Below are 23,534 nucleotides of genomic sequence, written 5' to 3' on the forward strand. Positions count from 1 at the left end.
AAATGTTTTCCCTCTTTCTGCAAATCTTTTGAAGCAGTAATGAACTCCAGACTTTTTGCAAAAAAATCAACTTACACGAAGACTATTTATCAACAGTTGGCATAATTGTACGTTTTTGTTGAGCTTACAAAATGTTAATTTGTATATTTATGTAGGAATTACGAATATGGCACTTTAAAAAGTATTAAACGCTTGTTTCGTTTTTCTTAATAAATATAAAACGGAATGGATTTTACATTACATTTACATAAACGCTATAAGCAACCCATTAGAATGTTATTGAGCTATTAGGCGACATGTTAAACATAAAACTCCCAAAAGATCACATGAATTAAAAAGAAATTTAAAAAGCATTAACATGAATGACTGCTGCTCTCTCATTTTAGGTTTGTGGAATGCAAACATAGATATTCAATTTGTTGCTGATAATTCTATGGCTGTAAGGAGATACATAACATCAAACACAAGTAAAGCAGAAAAGGGTCAACTACTAGATCTTTGGGAGGAAATTACAAATGAAAAGTCACTTTCAGCGTGTTTAATTAGCGTAGGAGTTAAAATTCTTTCATACCGTGAATGTGACACATACAAAGCTGCAGATAGATTAACAGGAATAACCCTTCATTGGAAAATAAATGTAGATATTAAGTGGATTAGTCTTGGTTACCCTGTAGGCAGATGTACATTTTTAAAACCTTATGAAACAAAAATGTTAGCTATAAATGACCCAGAAAGTGAGGATTAGTTAAAAAACATGATTGGGGGCGCTGTTGCACAGCTGCGAGATGGCACCCTAAACGAGGAGCTCTGCTCCGGGCGTCCTTTTCGACAATATATTACCCTGTTTTGTGCCAATTCTTGCCTTGAAAAGCTGACACTTCAACTACTAAAGACCCTGAGCAGAGTCTGCTTTCTTCTCGCACACTCTTGAGGCAGCGCAGCTGAGGAATTGAGACCGTACACACACTGGCAGAGACTCCATGCAGTGAGGTCTCATCCCAGACGAGGGGCCACAGCCCCTGAGGCCACAAAGGGGGGGGAACAATACGCAGCCTCCCGACATCCCTCTCCCGTGGGACGGGTCCGATGGCAGCATAATGCAGGCTGGAGATCTGCGGCTGAGATCTCCGGCTGCTCCTACCCTTGTCCCCTCTTGAGCACCATGGTTACACACGGAACGGCCCGGCTGGGGGCTGTTGGAGTTGTGCCTGGCCAGGTTACCGGTCTGGAGGATACGGACAGGGTGAATATGGCTTGATCGTGAGACTGGAGTCGCAGCCCCTACACCCGGTGTTGGAAATACACGACCCGTGTACCCAGGCTCATCCGGCTGAGAGGTACGCACTATACAGGTCATCTCAACTGTAGCGGCTGTCCGACAGCTGTAACAGACCGGTGGACTCACACAGAGTCAATTGGCGGACATCCACCCATTCGCTTCCTACAAGGAGAGTGATGTGGTGGCAGCCCTGAGCATCTGCTCCCGCTGAGGGAGATCAACCCCCCACACCACTGATGTTTCGGGACAACAGCGACTCTGTATGCCGTGACTTTGCTGGATCATTCTGGGTCGACGGACTGCGAGGACCTGTGCTGTAGGAGTGCTCCTTGGGCTGCTCCGAAGCATTAAAACAGCCTTTCTATATTATGGCACTGACAGGAGTGTGGCACTACAGTCCCACTTGGACTTGGCATCATTGCCACTCTACAGTTCGTTCGAATATGACATATACCAAACTATCGTGCCGGATAATTGAAGACCTATCCCTACGGATGACTGCGGCCCTCCTGGCTCTTGCAGAGTGTGGCAAGTGAACCAAGACTCTATATCTTTGGCGCTTGGGTGACACTAGACTCTACTGGCCACAGTCTTCATCATGCACGCTCCCCTCCAAAAGACACTTAATACAGGGCTCAACACCACATGCTGTAGTGGATACACATGCTATGCTCACGAATTGGGGCCACTGCAGCCTTTGGGAACTGAACTGGATAGGAGGTTAGGAGATACTGCTATAAGAACTGCGTACGTGACACATGACCTAGATTATGTGGGAAGCTACAACCCACCACCCCTTAAACGGGGTACCCAATAAAAACCTTGCTTGGGAGCTCAGACAAGACAGCTTGACACAGATTATCAGACTGGTGGCCGGTCGCCCCTGAATCCCTACCACGATTACAACACCCCCGGATTACATCTACGGGACACAGTTTGGTCCATGGGTTGGGGGTCCGCTCTACGAGTAATATCTTCCAACTTTAACCTCTACTATATCATCAAACATAAACAGGTAACATAAGTCACAGAGGATTTGACGCTGTCACAGACTCGATAGCCCTCTCCATTACCAAGAAAGTGGTGTGTGTCACCTGTTGAAGTGATTAAGTGATTGGCCTCCAAGCCTGGCCACAAGTTCTGTGAGCGGAATCAGTGCAACCCTCCCTGCCATCGGATAAACCGTTCCACAACCATACTTATTGGATTCCTCTGCGCCTGCCCTGTTGGCTCTGAACCCTGGACCTACAGAACTGATCTGTCCTGTAGACGAGTGCTCTTGCTGCGAATAGCACGGTGTGGGTCCAGTCACCTCTGATTTCTACACTTTTTGCCACGATCTCACGTCACAGTGTCCTACCCTGACCACATATACAGCCTGGTACCGTCATGACTAAGTGAGCCAACAAGAAACAGAGCTCTATTAATATGTTTGGGAAGTCAAGACCTAAACCTAGCGAGACCCAGCCGGAGGCCGAGGCCCCCCCCGCAACATACACTGAACATACAGAACTCCAGAAAATGATGTAGTATATGCGTGAAGGGTTTACTACACTATACACAAACCTGGATGATATGGACGGGACAATCGGCTCAATCAAAGTGGCGGAGGTGAAGTCCAGGGTCGGCCTTGTGGAAGACTGTATCACGACACTTCCATCTGAGGTGGCTTCACTGTCCAGGCAGGTCCAGGCAGTCACTAATAAGGATGATGATCTGGAGTCAAGATCCAGGCGTAACAACTTGCGTATTATTGGTGTACCTGAGGAGAAATTAGATGGTCCTATGGAGGGTTACATGGAGCGAATACCTCTCTCTTTACTTGATCCCCTGAAGCTTTCCCCACAATTTGTGATTGAGCAGGCCCACCGTTCACTGGCCGCGAAGCCCAGACCTGGTGCTCCCCCTCGCCCCATCATAGCCAGAGTGCTAAATTACCATGATAGAGACGTTTTGCTGCATGCAGCCAGGGTCAAAGGTGAACTACTACTCGGCTCCGCCAGGATTCATCTATACCTGGATTTATCTGTTGCTATTCAACAGGAACGGAAGACCTTCTTAGCCGCTAAGAAACGGCTCTGAGATCTAGGTGTTAAATACTCCATGATGTACCGGATCGAATACTCGGATGGGGTCTTCTTTTTCACTATCTCGGAGGAAGCCTCTAAGTTCATTGATGAACATTTAACCTGTTCTGTGGTTTTTTCCCACTTTGAGAGTCCTCAGCCATTGTTTTTTGCTCACTGTACCTTTCACAGATAGGAAATACCATTTGCATATTGGTCTTTGTCCCGTCCACACCCAGAACCCAGATGTGGACCCCCTGCTCACTGTTCTTAGAGAGGCACAGTTCCACCTCACTGATGAGGCCCAACAAGGCTGAAACACGCGTATGGGGTTGCTATAGCTACTCTTGTTCAGAAGAGAATTGCCATAGCATTCCGGTGCTGGACTGCCCATGTGGGCGGGACAAATGACTGATATGCAAATGAATATTTCCCATCTGTGAAAGGTACACTGAGCAAAAAGCAAAGGCTGCGGACTCCCAAAGAGGGAAAAAACACAGAACAGGTTATCGATGAGAGTGAGTGAGAGAGTGAAAAAAATATTGGAATGCTGGAGGATATGGGCAGAAGAGGAGTAAAGAGGTGGTGTGTAAGAACATCAAAAGGAGGGAGGCTGCTGGACGGAGAGGTAAAGTATTCAAGTTAGAAGGCTGAAGAGAGGTGACCAGAGGGGAGGAAGGCGGTGGTAAGGAGGTGGTGGGGGAACATCGGAGGAATGACGTAGCTGAAGGAAGAATGAGTAGTGAGGAGGTTAGAGGTGACACAAAGAGAGGGGAGGCACAGAACTAGGAGCAGGTTAGGAGTAACATCTGCAGGAGGGAAGAGGGAGCATTAAAGGGTGTTGGCAGAAACATTTGGAGTAAGGAGAGCAGCATTATTATTTTTTTATTTTTGTGTGTGCAATGGTTAAACAAAACCTTAAGAACATATCTCATTAAAGCAATTTACAATTCATACATTTCTATAATTTTTCATATTACATACACAATTATCACATTTATACACTTGTCATATTTCCTTGTTTAAAACATATCACCACATACATTTATTCAATTTTCCCATTTCATTATATAAAATATTTCACCATATTAAAAAGCGGTACGTACCTTTATATAATTGTCATATTACATTTTTTCAAACAAATCACCTCACTGAAATCCTAAAATCATAGTATTCAGTGCCTCTTTCCAAACATAGAAAGCCGATGATGTGACGACGATTGACCTTGCACAGGATACATGGTTCCAAAATTGATCACTCTAACGAACCCCATGTGATTTTGTTCCACTAGGTAGTCTTTCTTATAAAAATCCATAATACTCGTACAACTAGTGAGTAAGTTTGACCTAGTAAACCAACATCCTGTGCCAACATCTAGCTCGGGCAGCCCACTTCTCAAACAATGCAATCAACTGGATCGAATCATTCCAATCCAGCCGCAACACAAGGGTCTTCTCCCCATCATCCACAGCACTTCCCACTCCCGTCACATGCGGAGTCCCTGAAGGCCCCTGCGTCTCCCCAACATTATACAATGTATTTGCAAAGCCTTTCTTTAACCGCCTCGAAAATTGGGTGTCATGTATACAAACTACCCTGATGACACCCAACTACTGTTGCCTATCAAAGGAAATCATGACACAGACTCCAAGTCTCTGAATACCATGTACTTCATCATACAAGCATGGATGGCACAACACTAATTATGCCTTAACGACAATAAAGCGGGGATTCTCATCCTGGGCAGCCCATCTAGGCTGAAGAGTTTACCATCAGTCTACAGAACCTTTGGCATTGACGGCAACATTATCAAAGTAGTCAAAGCAGTAAAAACACTAGGGGTATACCTAGACCCGTCACTCTCCCTATCTAGACAAGTTAATGCCATCTCCTCGATATCAGCCTACACTGCCAAGCTCATTAACCCTTGCAGACCTTTCCTAATCACGGATTCTTGCATCACACTTGCCAGAACACTTATCTTGTCCAGAATCGATTACTGCAATGCCATCTTCGCAGGAGCTACTGCAAAAAACATTAAACTCCAGACAGTACAGAACAATGCAATCAGAGAAGCTCTCAATATCCCAAAAACGGACCACATATCCACAATCAGAAGGAACATTCACTGCCTACAAGTGAGAAATCGCATCAAATTTAAGATACTATCCCTAACACACAAATGTCTGTCCAACACTGCCCGCTATACCTGACTGAACAAATCTCTAAAGTACAGTCCACCAGACCAACCCATTCGCCATATATCAGCCACCTGACCACCCAGGGATTCAAACAACAAAAAGCAGCCAAATATTGGAACGCTTTGCCCATGGAGCTAAGAACAGACTCATCACCCTGGTTCTTCCGTACAAATCGTAAAACTTGGCTCTTCAACCAAGACAGTGAGAACTAAACCTGAACTCAGTGAGCATAAGGCACCTGACTAACATTATGCTTATCCTATGTATGATATGATTGTACATTCAAACAAAACTGTTGCAACCTATGTATGTTTCTCCTGTATCCTGACTATGACTGTAATGTAACACAACTGACTAAGAATGCAATGTAACCGTCTTCTTAAGCTCAAGCACCCAGATGCCCAAGTGTTAGGTGCGCTATATAAATGTAATAAATAAATTACGAGGTGTCTCTAATTTCAGTTTACACAGCCTGCACAGTCTTTCCTTACAGGAATACCACTCCACCTGCCTAGATGTTCATAAGTAGGTAGAATGTTAAACCTTAAATAGGTTATAAAGCTCTTTATTTGTGGGTTAAAAACTTTCTTCAGGTATGTGCAGGGTTTATTGGGAGCGAAGCTCTGGCTTGAATATAGAGAGTACATTTCTTTCCCTGCCAACCTTGTCTGGCAGACATCTCTATCCCACACCACTGTTTTCTTTTTATAAAAGTTCAACACCCTTGGGGTTATCCATAACCTCCTTAAGTGTCATACCAATAGAATATAAATGATTCTTTACAGAATTCTGCAGGTCTATAATAAAATCATTGGGTTTAGACTAGTGACATTAGAGACACCTGCTCCGAGGACAACATAGAGCACCATAATTTACATCTGGCAAGCGCCCATGTCAATCATATAGATTGTACCCCTAATTCCAATCTAAGAGCCTCCTACGGTACTGACTGGGGTATAATATGATAGGTTATTTATAACGCGCTTAATACCCAGAGGCTTCTAGGCGCGGACCCGGGGATCGAACCTGTTTCTCCATGTCGTCTTGCTTCCAAGGCGAGCACATTGACCCTGAGCTATCCTCCTGAGGTACCTTTAGAATCGACCTCAGAATGTTCCCTTCCACCGTTTCTAGCCATGCACTTCCATATGCAGTTAGAAATACTGCTCCATATAATATCCCTGGGACAATGGATGTATTGTATACAGTAATAATACCTTCTACATTTGAACCCCCATATTTGCATATGAATTTCTTTACAATCAACCATTTACTCATAATTTTTGGCAAGTAGAAATCCTTAAGGAACCTATTGTTTTGGTGGAGTCTAATAGGAAAACAGTCACTAATGACTTAAATCGGGGTGGTATTAAGTCTCCAAACAAAGCCTAGATCCTGAGTTGCTCTCCTGCTTAAGTGTAGGATTTTTGTTTTGTCGATGTTAATAACTAAATCGTTCTGCTTAGCGTAGGTACTAATTGCTTCAATTGATCGCTGTAAACTGATCGATGTATGGTCCATTATAATGGTGTCATTTGTATAACATAGCCAGGGAATCAGTACACCATCCAATGAAGGGGGAGAGCAGCATTAAAGAGGAGGATAGAGAAGAAGGCAGATATAAGGAGGAGTAGGAGGAGAAGAAGTGAAGGAACGGTAGAGAGAAGTTGTTGACTATGAGCAGTCTACAAGTCTTGATAGGAAGGAGTTGAGGAGGGCTGGAGGTACAAGCATGTTGTGGAGCATTGAGGTTCAGGAAGAGGTGTAGGAGGGGTACAGTGGAGAAGACAAGAGGGACAGTCAACTCTACAGGTAAGGGGTGTATCGGCCACTTTTACTCCTTATAAATAAGCAAACACTCCTATAAAATGAAAATAGAGAGTACAAATCCTCCCGGCAAATCTAGGAAACAGGATCATAGGAGCCTATTCCCCAGCTTTCATTCACACAGCTCTATGGATATGTTTGGAATAGCAGTACACCTAGTGCCACAAGAGGTACTCGTCTATTATAACTGCCTGATCTGACGAGGTAAAACTGTATCTCTTTAGTGTCCATGAATAACATGAAGCAAAGACATATGTATTACAAAACATTTCTATTTTACAGTTAAAACCTATATTTACTTGCTTTAAAATACTCCCAGTGGTAAACAGACTTAGGGTCTAATCACGAGTTGGGCAGTGCAGTAATAATGTGGTGGTAATAGCGTTACCGCTGCATTACCGCACCGCCCAACTAGGAGTTTGGGGGAAAGTTGGAGGATTCACCTCTAGCTGTGAGCTGGAGGTAAATCTGCTGACTTTCTGCCCATTTTCGACACAATTAATGCAGCGCAATTACAGCCGCAGTATTTGCGCCAAAATTGCCCCATTGAGTCCTATGGACTAAAACAATGGGGTCTCACAACACTACCTGCAATCCGCTGGTAATACGGCCCGATCACGTGGCGGTAACGGTAATTGCGTTGATGAGTCCCTTGCTTTTTTACTCTCTAAAAAAGAAATGGTACTCGTAACGTTAAAGAATAGGGATTAAAATACTCTCACTTCAAAATCTGATCTGGATCAATGGAGACAGAATTGGTAACCTTGGAGATGAGGTATTTGCAAATTGTGGAGTAGCTGGACGATAACAGGGTCCCGGGAATTAGGGCCAGGACCCTGAGTCAGAGGTGGTGAGAATTCCTCAGCCAAGCTTGTGAAGAATATTATGTCATGTTGCGCAACTAATAGTATGCCTGAGTGAATAGCCACCAATATGGACACCAAAGTTTAACCTGCTGTTTTAAGTATTTCTCCTCATACTTACAACTCACTGGTAACATTTACACGTTATTGCCAGAAATTAAAAAGCTTACCCATATTTCTTTTTTTTACAATAATTGTGGATGATAATAGCTTGTACAACTGCATGTGAAATAAAGACCATGCCTACCTACTGCTGGTTCAGTGCTTTAAGTTTCCTGCTCTACTTTTCAAACAACTGGTTTAATTCTTACAATGTAACTGGAGATCACATCAAACACGACACATCAATTGTGTTTGCAAGCATCAATATCTGTTGTTAAGTACAGTAAAATTAACTTAAATGCAGCGTAAATAGTTGGGTAATGAATATTCCCAGATGGCTGTTCTCTGCACCCTTTGCTTTTAATCAAATCTAGGTTAATTGTTGACAGCGACCAGCCACTGGTGTCGCTTCTCAAACTCTCACAGCGGCAGCAGAATTGCACTCACCCCTGCTGATATGTGTGAGGTACAGTGACTCCATGCATTGCAGCACACATGTGCAATCGGGCGCTAAGTGAAACATAGTAAATGTTCTTTGATGTGCATTCTAGCTGTCTTGAAAAACACCATAATGGGCCCTCATGGCCTCACCCACCCTCAACACACAGCAGCACATGCCTTAAACCTACTTTGCTGCAGATTAGCGTTAACACCAATAATTCTTTGCCTGTCTCATTCCCTTCCTACATATGATACTCTGTGTAACAGGGACAGTAACTGAGCATGATGTGGAGAATCATAGTTTTGAAAGAATATTGTGTTGGGGTGCATGGGCGTTCACTCTCCTGTGCTGCGCCTCACTTGCAAATGCTTCCAGCTTGACCACCAATCCCTTTCTCAATGACACACACATGCACACTTTAAGATCTGTGAGGGCTCAGAAATGTGCGGTGGACAACTTTGTGAACGTTTTTCAATAGATGTCATTTAATTCAATTAAAAGGTTGAATAAACTACTCACTATCCCTACCCTGACGAGGAATTCCATGCCTAAAATAAACTAAAGGAAACACTCTTAACAAAGAATAGCTGTCCCTCACAGTTATGCATACAATAAATCAATGAGGTAATGCACAGCAGTTCAAAGGCGACACAAATAACATAAGCAATTGAATTCATAATATAACAATAGTCTCTCCTTATAATCTGGGTGAATTCCCCTTCCACAGATTCAGTCAGAGTTCTGCTACACAGTTCCAAAAACAAATAAGGAAATCCTGTTTTGTAACAAAGTTTCAACACAGTTTTTTGTGACTCCAACGTGACAACAAAATTCAAACAATCAAGTTATTCGACAAAGAAAATAGAAGGTCCTTCTCTTCTTTGAGCAGGAGTAAGATTCAGAATTATCCTCCTCACATTAAGATTATCTTCTTAGTTCACCAATAGCAACAACAATTATTTGTCCGGATGTTTTGCCACAACTGAATATTTCTGAGTATTTTCTGAAGAAATGTAACTCCTCTACTGCAGTTTCATACAGTTCCTACTTCTAGCACCACAAACAAGATACAGGACCACTTTATAGCCCTTAATCAACTTCTACCTGGTTTACTTGCATGCAGGGTTTGCCATTCGGGTATACTACCCTGCCCGAACAGCAGTTCACAACAGCAAGTGCTACTGTGGTTAACATCAATTTATAATAGCTTTACAACAGCTTCACAATGTTGATTAAGACATCAATCCTGGGCATAGGATAGCTGTTAAACAGTGACTCTTTATTAACGTTCTGAAAATCAATACAGAACCTCCAAGAATTGTCTTGTTTGGCAAAGGGGGAACGCCATGGACTTTGTGAGGGCCAATAATGTGCTTTCTGCTCTCAGGGATTCTATAGGGTTTTTGGTCAACTACTTGTCCAGTAAGGAGTACGCAAGTAATGATATACTCCCTTTAATCTTTCTAGTTCTGTTCTAAACGCATCAGGGAAATTGCTGTAGAAGCTCTAATAGATTGTGTATATGATTCTGAGATAACACAGGAGAGATTAACTGAGTAGCCTCACTCTCTTCAGATAGTAATCTTGTTAACATGAATGAATTATTTTTCTCTGGATCCTCTGTCCATTCTTTAAGTAGGTTGATGTGATATAAATGAGTTTGAATTTTTCAGTCGGGCTGAGAGACTTTATAATTATAAGGTCCCATTTGTTCTAAGATTTCATATGGCCCATGCCGTTCAGAAGGCATCTTATTTTCAGATGATGGAAGGAGAAACAATACTTTTTGGCCTATAGAAAGAAAATCTCATTACTGCCTTACTATTATAAAATTATTTCTGATGTTCCTGAGCTCAGGCCATATTAGTTTGTACTATATTCCTTACTGCTTTCATATGTTCTTTTAGCCTTTAGGCAGCCTGTGACAATGGAATAGTTGCCCTTTCCCTTTCCTCCCAGGTCTTGCGTAACATGCTCAACGCATCTCTGGGTTCTCTTCCATATAATAGCTCAAAGGGAGAAACTCCGGTAGATGACTGAGGAGTTTTATGAATAGCAAATCGGGCCCATTGTATCATAATATGCCCGTTTTTCCCATCTGCCTCGACTAGTTTCTTTAAGATGTGTTTCAGAGTTTGGTTAAATCTTTCAACTAGTCCATTGGTTTGGGGATGATAACCAGAAGTATGCAGAGGTTTAACCTGAAGTATATCTTTTACCTCAGCTAGACCCTTGATCAGTCAGAATTTCTTTTGGGAATCCAGTTCGGGAATAAAAATGGAAGTTAATGTTTCAAGATCTGTGAAGAATTGGTTCATAAGGGAAAGGCTTTAGGGTAACTGGTTGCATAGTCAAAAATGACTAAAATATATGTATTACCTAACCTTGATGTTTCTAAAGGACCCATTATGTCCATCCCAATTCTAGAAAAAGGAACATCAGTAATAGGTAAAGGTTGTAAAGGAGCAGGAGGGGGCATTCTAGCGCTACTACACAAAGCACAGGTGTTTATGAAATTCTTTATCTCTCCATACATTCCTGGCCAATAGAATTTATTTACAATTTGAGCTTGTGTTTTAGATGTTCCTAAATGTCCCCCTGTTAAATGAGCCATTTCCAGTACAATATTTTTATGACTTTTAGGAATTGCAATTTGAGTCCTGGGAGTACTGGAAGAATCTACATCACTCCTATTTTTTTTTAAATATTAGGTGCATTTAGGAGTCATGTAACCTCCTCGCACACAAAACAATATCATAGAAATATAACACTTTAGAAAACCTATAAAATCTCACATAAAATTCCATGTAAGATACCATATAAAAACCCATATCAGGGATACACATATACATTTTAAAATCTTATCACATGGCAATCACTTATAAAATGAGTATGCTGAATTGATTTTAAGCCAGACGTGGAAGGCTGAGGCCGAGATGACATAGGAGTCACCACAAAACAACAGACTCCAAAACTGGTCAGGACCATAACTTGCACATTTTGCATATACCTTTACATAAAAAGTGTTCAGAATCAAACAATCAGTCAGAACATATTCCCCTCCAAGCTCTTGTGTTGGCCAACACCGGAACACCGGAAGAATATCAAAGCGTAAATATAGTATAAATCTTATAAGGGCAGGAAGATGGAGTGTGACAAGGTATCTCCTCGGGGAATCCTCAAATAGACCCTGCTGAGTGTATACCGCATATTTACGCATCTTTGCCAGCCTGCTCAAGGAGGAGATCCGATCAAATATGCAAGTTTTACCAATCAGACCACTAAAAAATATAGGGATACCCGACAAACCAGAGCAAGGTAGTTAGATGTCCCTGCAATGTTTTCCAACCATGGTCTCGAGACCCCAAACCAAACATTTTTAGATAAAAAGTTACTGTGGGCTTGTGTGTTGTATAATAAGGAGGTAGCAGAGCTCCTATTAAATGTTATCTCTGCCCAGAACTTACAGGCTGCCACTTTCAGGAGGATATGAGTGCTTGAAACCTAATTCTAGTCTCAAAGCCTCAACTGGAACGGTGCTCGGGAGATTTAATTATTGAGCATAAGGCTTTCGCCCTGAGCTTTGGCAGCCAATGGACTGCCTTACGTGGAAGAACTTCAAGAGGGTAAAGGATGGTAGGAGTTATAGACATCTTAAATGCCATTACCAGGGCTTCGATGGAACTACCTATACTGTCGCAGATGACCCTTCTGATGACCAACCACTTGCCCCATGTTCTAGAAACTATCCGATCCTCCAGATGTGCCAATGACACGGAGGCCTGCAGATGGACACTGAGATACTTGTAGGCTTGGACTGTGTCCAACCGTACATTGTCCAAAACCCAAGTGAAGGAGTCCTTAACCTTGGCCTTCCTGCCACAAATCATGACCTTAGTCTTACTAATATTGATTTTCAGACCATTAATTTGGCAGTAGTCATGCAGCGCTTTCAAAGAAAGCTGCAACCAATGGGGGTCCTAGCCATGACTACTGTATCATTGGCGTATATGAGGCATACTGTTTTCACTTTACCAAATGGGGGTGGGGAGGTTGGTTACTGATTGTAAGGCTAGATTCCTATCAGAGACATAGAGATTATAAAGCAGGGGTGCCAGTGCACACCCCTGCTCGAGTCCCACATTTGTATGAAAATTCCCTGAGAAGACTCCCTCCTGCGAGTCCTACCAGAAATGGGGGATATCACCAACCTCGCAAATGTGCAAGAAAAACCTTTTCAGCAAAGCAGCCCAGAAGGAGGGATCCATCTTAAGGACTGCATTGCAGAGGCCATTTGGGCCGACGGCCCACAAGGCTTTGGATTTCTTTATAATTCTCTCTAGATCTGAGGAGGCCACGCGGGACCAAACTGTTTTTAGCCATGTGTCTATCAATCCGGGCATCCCTGGGCTCTGTAGGGGACCAGTAATGGCCCGTGATATAACTACCCCAGTCCACCTCTGCAACACAACAAATTTCATGGGCCACTGGATTAGCGCGAAAGACACCATATGCCAGAATTTCTTGGTGTCGTAGGTTCTAATCTAAGAATGGATACATGCCCATCTCACAGATGTATAACTAACTTTGTGGCCCATGAGCCATATTTTGTACTGATTTATTAATTTGACTTGTTCCCTGATGGACTGAGGCTGCTTAGTCGTGTAACGCTTAATGTGCCAGAGGGCGGGCCAAACTTCTCTTTTCTTGGATGAAATTGCTGCATCGTAAGGGGCACCAGGCTTATGTGTTTTAAATAGCTTGGACATGCATCTAAACCCCTACGGCCAAAAGACAACCATCAGTTGACCAAATCCCAGTGGCCCATGTCTAATATAGATTTTACCGTCCAATCACCCCTGGCCAGCTCGCGATTAAAGCATCCAATGCTAAAAGATGACCAAAGTAGTCTATTCCCTTGTAGATTAACCCAAGGGTTTTCCCTTAAGTAATCCCTAGGTTTGGTGTTTACCTTTTGCAGAACATTTTCATTGTTACATGGTCGCTCGCGCTGACGGGTTGGGTACATAAGTAGGGCGCTAAGTTCCTGATGACAGCATTTACATAGATAAAATCAATACTACTACAGCATACACCGTTTGACCAGGTAAACCTAGCTAACGGAGGCCTAATAGACAAGGGTGTCAGGTCAAAAGTTAGACCTAAGCTCACGCCACTCCCTTGCTTGTTTTGTTATAGCCAGACCCATTTGAGCCCTAGATGGAGAAGAGGCCTCAGCTAGGCAGTCAACGTTGAAATCACCAGCGAGGATAATCTCCTCCCACCTCCCAGCTTTGATTGGCACAGCCACATTTACAGTGTGTCGTATATTGTATTCATGAGGTTATGAGTCTTTTTTCCCCCCCGGGGGGTGTCATACAGAATTGCCACCAAAGTACCCCCTGCCTTGCCAAGGGAACCCAGTAGAATCACTGCCAGAAAATGATCATCCCCCTAATGCCACAGAAAGGAGAAGGGTAATATTCATATCTACCCCAATACAAAGCCCACCTATAGGGTGACCTGCTAGAGGCAGAGGAGATAGAAAGAAAAACAAAGTGTAGCCATCTAAGGAGAATGAAGAGATGAGCCATGTTTCCTGGAGGCAGAAGATATGCACAGACAGTACTTCTTTTAGTCCCAAGGGGTTAGCAAGGGGTCATCGATGGCCATGTGTGTTTCAGGAGAGAGTAATAAGGGCTGAGGTTATAGTATTTCTGAATTTCAGTCCTGAGCCGGTATCCGTGACCAAGAACCGGGTATTCTCCCTTTAAATTTAAAGGCCCATCGTTTCTTACCCATCCCCTGTCGAGTGGCCCAGCTAGTTCCTGTCGGCCCACCATATGTCTTATATTCCGTGGAGACTAGATTTATAGCAGAATGGAAGGCAAATGTATCGAAGCCCAGTTCGTGCAGTAATTTGGCATTCTTACAGATGCGCTCAGCCACCAAAGGGGAGGCCAATTGTATCAACACCCAATTGGTAGTACTGTAGTAAGTTGGTAGTTCTAAGCACAATATGTCCTCAGTGGTAAGTCCACAGAGGTCCGGAATTAGCAGCAGTAACTTCAGCAGCCAAGTATGGTTCAGATGGTTGCAGAGGGCTCGAGTTCAACAATCTTTATGTATTTCGAACCGGCTCATCTCGTATTGGGCCTTTGAGGCGGCCTCCCGCTTGTGGAAATCTGCTCCCTAGCTCAACGCACGATTGCCATGCTGATAGAAGCAGGTTTATTCTGCGTGGGCCCTGCCTCTTCTCTGATGTGGGAAGGGAGGACAGAAGTTGTGCCCGCCCAGAGGCCCCCCGTACCTGCCAGTACGATTGGCCAGGGGCCAGATGCACCATTGCCCTTGATGTTTGAGAGGGGACTACTGGTCATCCATCTATCCAGAGGTCCATGCAGAGCCACTTGTCTTGTAGTTCCGTCCGGAAGGGCGTTAATATTTATCTGCATTGAGTTCATTGCTGCATGAGTACAAAGGTTTGAGGGTAGATGATGCTTCTGCCCGAATACCAGGGATCACACCCTGCATTTGTGGCTGCCCACCAACTGTCTTAGTCCGACGTCTCTTTTTCTGCCTAGGTGACATACCGGGACTTGTAAGGATGGACTGTTCTACATTGATGGCCTCCAAGGTCTGCTCCCTTGACACAGCTGTTAGCCTCAGGGAGGGACCTTGCAAAACCACTGGTTTGGACCACTTTCTTTTTAGTAGCAGAGACCAACGGGATCTGATCACTGATGGGGTGACCACCACCCTATCTTGGTGTGCCTTTCCCACCTGAGGTCTAGTGTGTGAAATATTTCCAGTGAGGGCCATAGGCGTTTTGTTAATTTCATGGTGGCCCTTAATAAAGTCAACAATCTGGTCCATCAAGTGCTTAATGACTGAGTGATCATCGGTCAACTTGGGACAGAGTAGAAATAACTCATCCAGTTTAGCTACTATCATGTCCATGGAAGATTCTAGATCATACGGGACGCCCCAAACAGGGCGAATTCTGACTCCCCCACCCCCTTTTGCTGTCCGAATAATAGGAAATGTCTGGAGAGACCAGTTGTTCAAGGTTAGGTGTATCAGATAAATTTGTGTTTCCAGTATTTATTACACTGCAGTCATTAGGCGCTATGGAATTCTGTTTCAAGTTTAGACAGTGATTCAGAAATTACTCCTTTTTATCTATCAGAAAGGAGCGTTGCAATAGTCTTAATGGGTGGGCTTCACACTTCTGCAAATCCAATTTCCCTTTCTGCTCGCTCCCCTGCTTATACTTTCAAAGTTTAGTTTCAAAATGTGGTAATTTTCTTTTGGGCAGGGTGAAATGATTTAGTCAATACCTGTTTAATTTTCTTGGGAGACAGGTTTGGTAATATGATTTTGTTTGCTTAGCGGCACCAGTGACTGTCCTGTGAGGGATGGGCTTGGGAGGATTTGCTTTTCCCATAACTGTGCTTCACACACCAGCAGTGGGGGTAAAGGTGACCACTCCAAGAGGAAAAGGAGAAGTGGTTAGTATCTAAGTGCCAAATTTATATCCAAAAGTGGAAAAGGAGCTAAGATGCCAATAGCAACAGAAATAAAAATAGCACAGCTGCTGTGCTTTTTCCAGTGGGGAGGTTTGGTAGAGATGTTTTCACCAGAATCGTGGGGTCTGGAAGCTGCACTGCGCTAACCCCTCCCACAAATCAGCACAGACACTACTGTAACTGTATATAGCAAGACACAGCTCTGCACAGCAACCTCCAAGGCGGCTCAGTAGCACCAGTCTATGGGGTTCAGTATTCACTCACCGCAGTTGTTGGCACTGTAAGTGTCTGGAGGCCAGCGGGAGAAACGCTGGTAGAGCGTACTCAGCCTGATAGGGAAAGTGCGGCTTCCCCGCACCTCGTGACTCGTCCTTCCTCTACCACTACACCCAGGACTCCAAGCGGTAGGGTAGACTTAGTCAGCGCCCACAGCAGGTACCGGCAGACAGCTCCGCACCAATTGACAGCTTGCTCCGTGGTTCCACACTGTTCACAGCATTCGGAAACATTCAAGGAAAGAACCTTGCTGCGTCTTTCTGGAGACTCGTAACCTGCTGCACAGCTCAGTCAAACCACACCAGGGTGAAAGTAGTGGCCGCTTCTGACAACTACTATACAATAATCTGGTTTTTAGAAAACAAAATGGACCATTCTTTCGCCTTCCTTCTTCCTCACTTGTTATCTGATTAAAGGTTTCTGCTAGTAATGGATCATTACTTTGTGCAAAAGCTAAGTCAGGAACAATCTCTTTTTCACTTTATAGATTAACTTGGGCCACCGGGTCAAGGTCTGCTTCTGCAAAACCTTGGGTTCCTCTTCCAGTTTTACCACTATTCTTAACTTCTTTTCATTTTGAAAATATAACCTTCTCCAATATGCCTTGGGCAATCCGTTCTCTGCTTTAATTTGGTAGGCTTTCTTTCCATTATTTTGCTTCAATAGTGCAGATCAATGACTCCTGCCAATATATCTAGGCCATAGCACCAGGCTAGACCCGATTTAGAGGCAAGGCAGGCAAGGCAGATGTAAGTACCCTTGGGAGGAATACAAATGAAATCTGTGGGGATCAAAGCCCTCTCTCCCGATTGAATGACCTCCCCTCTACTGCTGTATATATTGAAACCTATTGATTGCTCAGTAGCTATAGTGGGAGTGGAGGCTCTTTTGCTACGTTTTTCAAATTTAAGGCTTCCCCAATTTGTGTCAATTGATTCTGATCCAACACCTGACGCCATATATGAGGGGTCAGAAATACAAGGCGGACAACTTTGTGAGCGTTGTTTAAAACATGCTATTTTATTAAATTAAAATGTTGGAAAAACGTCTCACTGACCCTACCCTGCCTGCACCAGTCAAAAAAAAAGGGTCTCGCGTACACCCGCAAAATCGCCTACCCCGCATGCGCCAGCCAAATTGCGTGGAAAGGGCTGCGTGTGCTGCCATCAGCCGCGAACATGGGCTGCCTGCGGGTATGGTCATTGGTGTTGGGAGGTTCCCTTATGGTGTGGGCTGCCTGCAGGGTTTGGTCCCATGTGGGCTGCCTGCGTGGTATGGTCGCGGGTGATGGGGCGGAAGTCCCTTGTGGTGTCGGCTGCCTGACGGGTATGGTCACGGGTGATGGGGGGCTCCCTTGTGGTCTGGGCTGCCTGCTGGTATGGTCACGGGTGATGGGGTGGTCCCTTGTGGTGTGGGATGCCTGCGGGTTATTGTCCCATGTGGGCTGCCTGCGGGGTATGGTCACGGGCTGATGGGGGGGGGGGTCCCTTGTGGTGTGGGATGCCTGCAGGGTATGGTCACTGGTGTTGGGGAGGGGGGTCCCTTGTGGTGTGGGATGCCTGTGGGGTATGGTCACGGGTGTTGGGGGGGTCCCTTGTGGTGTGGGATGCCTGCAGGGTATGGTCACAGGTGTTGGGGGGTCCCTTGTGATGTGGGCTGCCTGCGGGGTATGGTCACAGGTGATGGGGGGGTCCCTTGTGGTGTGGGCTGCCTGCGGGTATGGTCACGAGTGATCCCTTGTGGTGTGGGATGCCTGCGGGGTATGGTCACGGGTGTTGGGGGGGGGGTCCCTTGTGGTGTGGGATGCCTGCGGGGTATGGTCACAGGTGATGGGGGATCCCTTGTGGTGTGGGGTGCCTGTGGGGTATGGTCACAGGTGATGGGGGATCCCTTGTGGTGTGGGCTGCCTGCGGGGTATGGTCCCATGTGGGCTGCCTGTGGGGTATGCTCATGGGTTATGGGGGAGGGTCCCATGTGGTGTGGGCCACCTGCGGGGTATGGTCCCATGTGGGCTGCCTGCGGGGTATGGTCGCGGGTGATGGGGCAGAAGTCCCTTGTGCTGTGGGCTGCCTGACGGGTATGGTCACGGGTGATGGGGGGCTCCCTTGTGGTCTGGGCTGCCTGCGGGTATGGTCACGGGTGATGGGGGGGTCCCTTGTGGTGTGGGGTGCCTGCGGGGTATGGTCCCATGTGGGCTGCCTGCGGGGTATGGTCACGGACTGATGGGGGGGGGGGCCCTTGTGGTGTGGGATGCCTGCAGGGTATGGTCACGGGTGTTGGGGAGGGGGGGGTCCCTTGTGGTGTGGGATGCCTGCGGGGTATGGTCACGGGTGTTGGGAAGGGGGGGGTCCCTTGTGGTGTGGGATGCCTGCGGGGTATGGTCACGGTTGTTGGGAAGGGGGGGGTCCCTTGTGGTGTGGGATGCCTGCGGGGTATGGTCACGGGTGTTGGGGGGGTCCCTTGTGATGTGGGCTGCCTGCGGGGTATGGTCACAGGTGATGGGGGGAGTCCCTTGTGGTGTGGCTGCCTGCGGGTATGGTCACGAGTGATCCCTTGTTGTGTGGGCTGCCTCCGGGGTATGGGCCTAAGTGGGCTGCCTGCGTGGTATGGTCACGGGTGATGGGGGAGGTCCCTTGCGGTGTGAGCTGCCTGCAGGGTATGGTCACGGGTGTTGGGGGGTACCTTGTGGTGTGGGCTACCTGCGGGTATGGTCATGGGTGATGGGGGGTCCCTTGTGGTGTGGGCTGCCTGCGGGTATGGTCACAGGTGATTGGGGGGGTCCCTTGTGATGTGGGCTGCCTGTGGGGTATGGTCACAGGTGATGGGGGATCCCTTGTGGTGTGGGCTGCCTGCGGGGTATGGTCCCATGTGGGGTCCCATGTGGGGTCCCATGTGGGCTGCCTGTGGGGTATGGTCATGGGTGATGGGGAGGGTCCCATGTGGTGTGGGCCACCTGCGGGGTATGGTCACGGGTGTTGGGGGGTCCCTTGTGGTGTGGGCTGCCTGCAGGTATGGTCACGTGTGATGGTGGGGTCCCTTGTGGTGTGGGATGCCTGCAGGGTATGGTCATGGGTGTTGGGGGGTCCCTTGTGGTGTGGGATGCCTGCGGGGTATGATCACGGGTGTTGGGGGATCCCTTGTGGTGTGGGATGCCTGCGGGGTATGGTCACGGGTGATGGGGGGGTCCCTTGTGGTGTGGGCTGCCTGCGGGTATAGTCACGGCTGATGGGGTTCCCTTGTGGTGTGGGCTGCCGGCGGGTATTGTCATGGGTGATGGGGTGGATCCCTTGTGGTGTGGGCTGCCTGCGGGGTATGGTCCCATGTGGGCTGCCTGTGGGGTATGGTCACAGGTGATGAGGAGGTCCCTTGTAGTGTGGGCTGCCTGCGGGGTATGGTCACAGGTGTTGGGGGGGGGGGGGTCCCTTGTGGTGTGGGCTACCTGCTGGTATGGTCATGGGTGATGGGGGGGATCCCTTGTGGTGTGGGCTGCCTGCGGGTATGGTCACAGGTAATGGGGGGTCCCTTGTGGTGTGGGCTGCCTGTGGGGTATGGTCATGGGTGATGAGGGGGGTCCCTTGGGGTGTGGGATGCCTACTGGGTATGGTCACGGGTGATGGGGGGGTCCCTTGTGGTGTGGGATGCCTGCAGGGTATGGTCACGGGTGTTGGGGGGGGGGGGGGGTCCCTTGTGGTGTGGGATGCCTGCAGGGTATGCTCACGGGTGTTGGGGGGGTCCCTTGTGGTGTGGGATGCCTGCAGGGTATGGTCACGGGTGTTGGGGGGGGGGTCCCTTTGTGGTGTGGGATGCCTGCGGGGTATGGTCACGGGTGTTGGGGCGGGGGGGAGGTTCCTTGTGGTGTGGGTTGCCTGCAAGGGATGTTGCGGCTGATGGCAGGGGGTATGCAAGGGCCTTTTCACGCGATTTGGCTGGGGCGAGCGGGATACACGATTTTGCAGGGGTATAGGGGTATGCAAGGGCCTTTTCATGCGATTTGGCTGGCGCAATTTCACGGGGGTATGCGAGGGCCTTTTCACGCGATTTGGCTGGCGCAATTTCACGGGGGTATGCGAGGGCCTTTTCACGCGATTTGGCTGGTGCAAGCGGGGTACGCAATTTCGCGGGGGTACGCAAGAGCCTTTTGAAGCGATTTGGCTGGCGCGAGCAGGGTATGCAATTGCACGGGGGTACGGAAGGGCCTTTCCATGCGATTTGGCTGGTGCCATTTCACGGGGGTACGCAAGGGCCTTTGCACATGATTTGGCGGTGGGTTGGACCCACCACCCGTGACGGCAACCTACAGGCAGGCCCCGACTCATGTCCCCCCATCCCCACCAGTGACGGCAACCTGCAGGCAGGCCCCGACTCATGTCCACCCAACACATTGGCCTAAAATTCAATCATGTAGCATATGTCCACTAAGATGCCACCACATGCTGCTCCCCCCAAAGTGCACCTCAACACCCATACATTGGTTGTACTCCCCAGTACATGCCCCATGGCATGGCAATCAGAAAATCACACGTGCATGTCTGCACACACATGAACAACATAGCTCAACAGCAAGGACACTCAACAGAGCCAGGGAAGAGTGAGGCATGCACCAAATCATTGAGAGCAGACAGCACTTGGATTGTAAGGAATAAAATGTATTAACGTGAAAGACAACTAGTAAAATCAGCATGAATGTAATCCAAAGTAAAATGAGATGGAAGAAAAATAATTGAAGAAAAATATGGAGGAACACAAAAAAGTGGTCGATGTCTATTGATGCATCTCAAATTTCAAAATGAAATCATAAAAAAACCATTACTCCATGGCGAACAAAAAGGTGAAAAAATAAAGAATTAGTCCAACTATGTACAAAGCTACAGGGTCCATGATCCCAAAACAAAAATCCAAATCTGAACTAACCCCAAGAAGAAATGAATATATACAAAATGCGGAGCAAAGTCAATGAACTCCAAATAAAAATAAAGGAAACCTAACCCAAATTAACTATTTACAAAGGCAGCAAGCTAGTCCTACGACTCACCATTTCCCCCGAGAGTTTCGGCCAGGGCATCATCGAGCTCTGCATCTATTTCCCTGAGGCGGGCCTGTGCTCTACCCTCGAAGGCCCGCAGGGACTCCTCTGTGCTCCTCTCAAACTCCCTGCGAGTCTCCTCGAGGAGCTCTGCCCGCCTCTCTGCCCAAAGCAGGGTGTTCTCCGCCCTGGCCATGGTGAGTCGTGCCACTGCCACTCTGATTTGCTGGCCAATTTGCTGCAACACGGAAGACATCCTTGTTCCAAGGTCCACGTTACCCTCCTGCCCGATGGCCGATGCCTGCCCCTGTGATGTTGAGGGCCAAGTCCTATTGCCTCCTACATCGAGCCTGCTGCTGCCGCCGATAAGCCCTGTGTCTGCGCCTCCGGGACTGCCTCTGGGATGATGACAACCCCCGGGGCAGTTGTGCACGTGCCCTACTGCAAGGTGCCTGCACTACCTCACTTGCCACTGGTCCTGTTGCTGGGGTGACCACCTCTGCTGATCCTCCAACTCCTGACTGTGGCAGGGATGTGGTCTCCACCAGACTGGCCGCTGTGGTTGGGACAGGTCCACAGGGGGCCCTGGTGTCATCTGGGCTGGAAGACGGCAGGGAGGACGACCGGCGCAGTGGAGAAAAGGAGCAGGGGGTCGCATGAGTGGCCAGCACAGGTATTAAACCTGGGACAACGAGCTGAGCTAGCCAGTTCATGAGGCTACAGACCTCTTGGTGAGGACGTGTAAGCCCCCAGTTGGTGGCCTGCACGACAACCCGAAGGGCGCCTGTCTGCCTCGCGATCCCGGCTAGCATGGGCTCAGGGTCGGATTGGCCCCTCAGCCTTTCGGCCCGTCCCTGGGGACTGGGGGCCGGTTTGCAGCCACGTCTGGGCTGGTTTGGAAGAAAATAAAAATTGAAAAAGAAAAGAAAAGAATCACATTTTTTTTCCTTTTTCAAAAAGCCTTTCATCTTTCTTAGGTGGATACATGAGTACCAACACAGGTTGGGTGATATTGTATGCATATTTGTTCGATAAAAAAGAGCTTAAGCGTAAGTGCTATACAATAACATATCATTTGGCCTTGGACGTCTGCTTGCATTCACAGTAATTTAGTGTATTTAGGATCAATACTATTTGATGCCACTTCCTGTTTTGTCAAGAAGTGAAAGGTCGTGTTTCATCACTTCCCAGGATGTCACTTTGGGGTGGGGTCAAATGACATCACTTCCAGTGATGTCATCAGAGGTCAAGGGTCGTGAGGCGAGAGGTGGCCACTTTTTTTGGGTGGCCGGGCCTATTTCTTGTCCCAGTCCAACCCTGCATGGGATCCACCCTGTCACAAATTGCCTCGTCCGCAGGTAGTGGAAGATCAGTTGACGTGGATACATCTGCTACATGCGGACGTGTCTGGCCTGAGGCAAGCCCTCAGGTGCATAGTTATGCAGGCGCAGTTTCAGGGACAGGATTAGGTACAGGCCCCTCCACGTTGACCTGAACTGCCTCCTGCCCCTGACCCTGGACTGCATCAGTTGCGCCTACCTCATTACCCCCGCCAGGACCCATGTGCTGGGCTGATGTGGCCTCCTCCTCCTCGTCCACCACCAACCTGGCTGACTCCCCACCGTCTTCTGCATTGGATTGCCCCTGTGGGGGCTCACCTGTCCCTCCCGCTGCCAAGAAGCCCACGACCAACTTCACCTTCTTGGGCCTCCCCTCAGCAGCTGCGGCCTTTGTTGCAGACACGGCACCAGTCCCCTTGCTCCCGGAAGATGTTGATACCTGGGAGGATGACTGGGCCTTGCGTCTCCGCCTGTTGGAGGCATCCCTCCCGTGGTGCTCCACAGCGCCGTCTCCGCCCTCTTCCTCCATCGCCGCTGTGGATAGGGAGACATTGAACACAAGCATCAGTGTACCGTACAAATGTCT

The 23,534-nt window shown here is 47.4% G+C and overlaps 1 protein-coding gene and 1 long non-coding RNA gene across 4 annotated transcripts in view; one reads left to right on the forward strand and one right to left on the reverse strand.

The window, feature by feature from the left end:
- The window catches only part of LOC138582354 (probable E3 ubiquitin-protein ligase DTX3), a 213,894-nt gene that overhangs the window by 165,240 nt on the left and 25,120 nt on the right, over positions 1 to 23,534 (forward strand). The window lies entirely within an intron of this gene.
- Positions 1 to 23,534, reverse strand: part of LOC138582355 (uncharacterized) — a 233,634-nt gene that overhangs the window by 127,804 nt on the left and 82,296 nt on the right. The gene's annotated exons all lie outside the window — the stretch shown is intronic.

Source organism: Ambystoma mexicanum, chromosome 3q (genome assembly GCF_040938575.1).
Source record: "Ambystoma mexicanum isolate Mex_15411 chromosome 3q, UKY_AmexF1_1, whole genome shotgun sequence".
NCBI lineage: Eukaryota > Metazoa > Chordata > Amphibia > Caudata > Ambystomatidae > Ambystoma > Ambystoma mexicanum.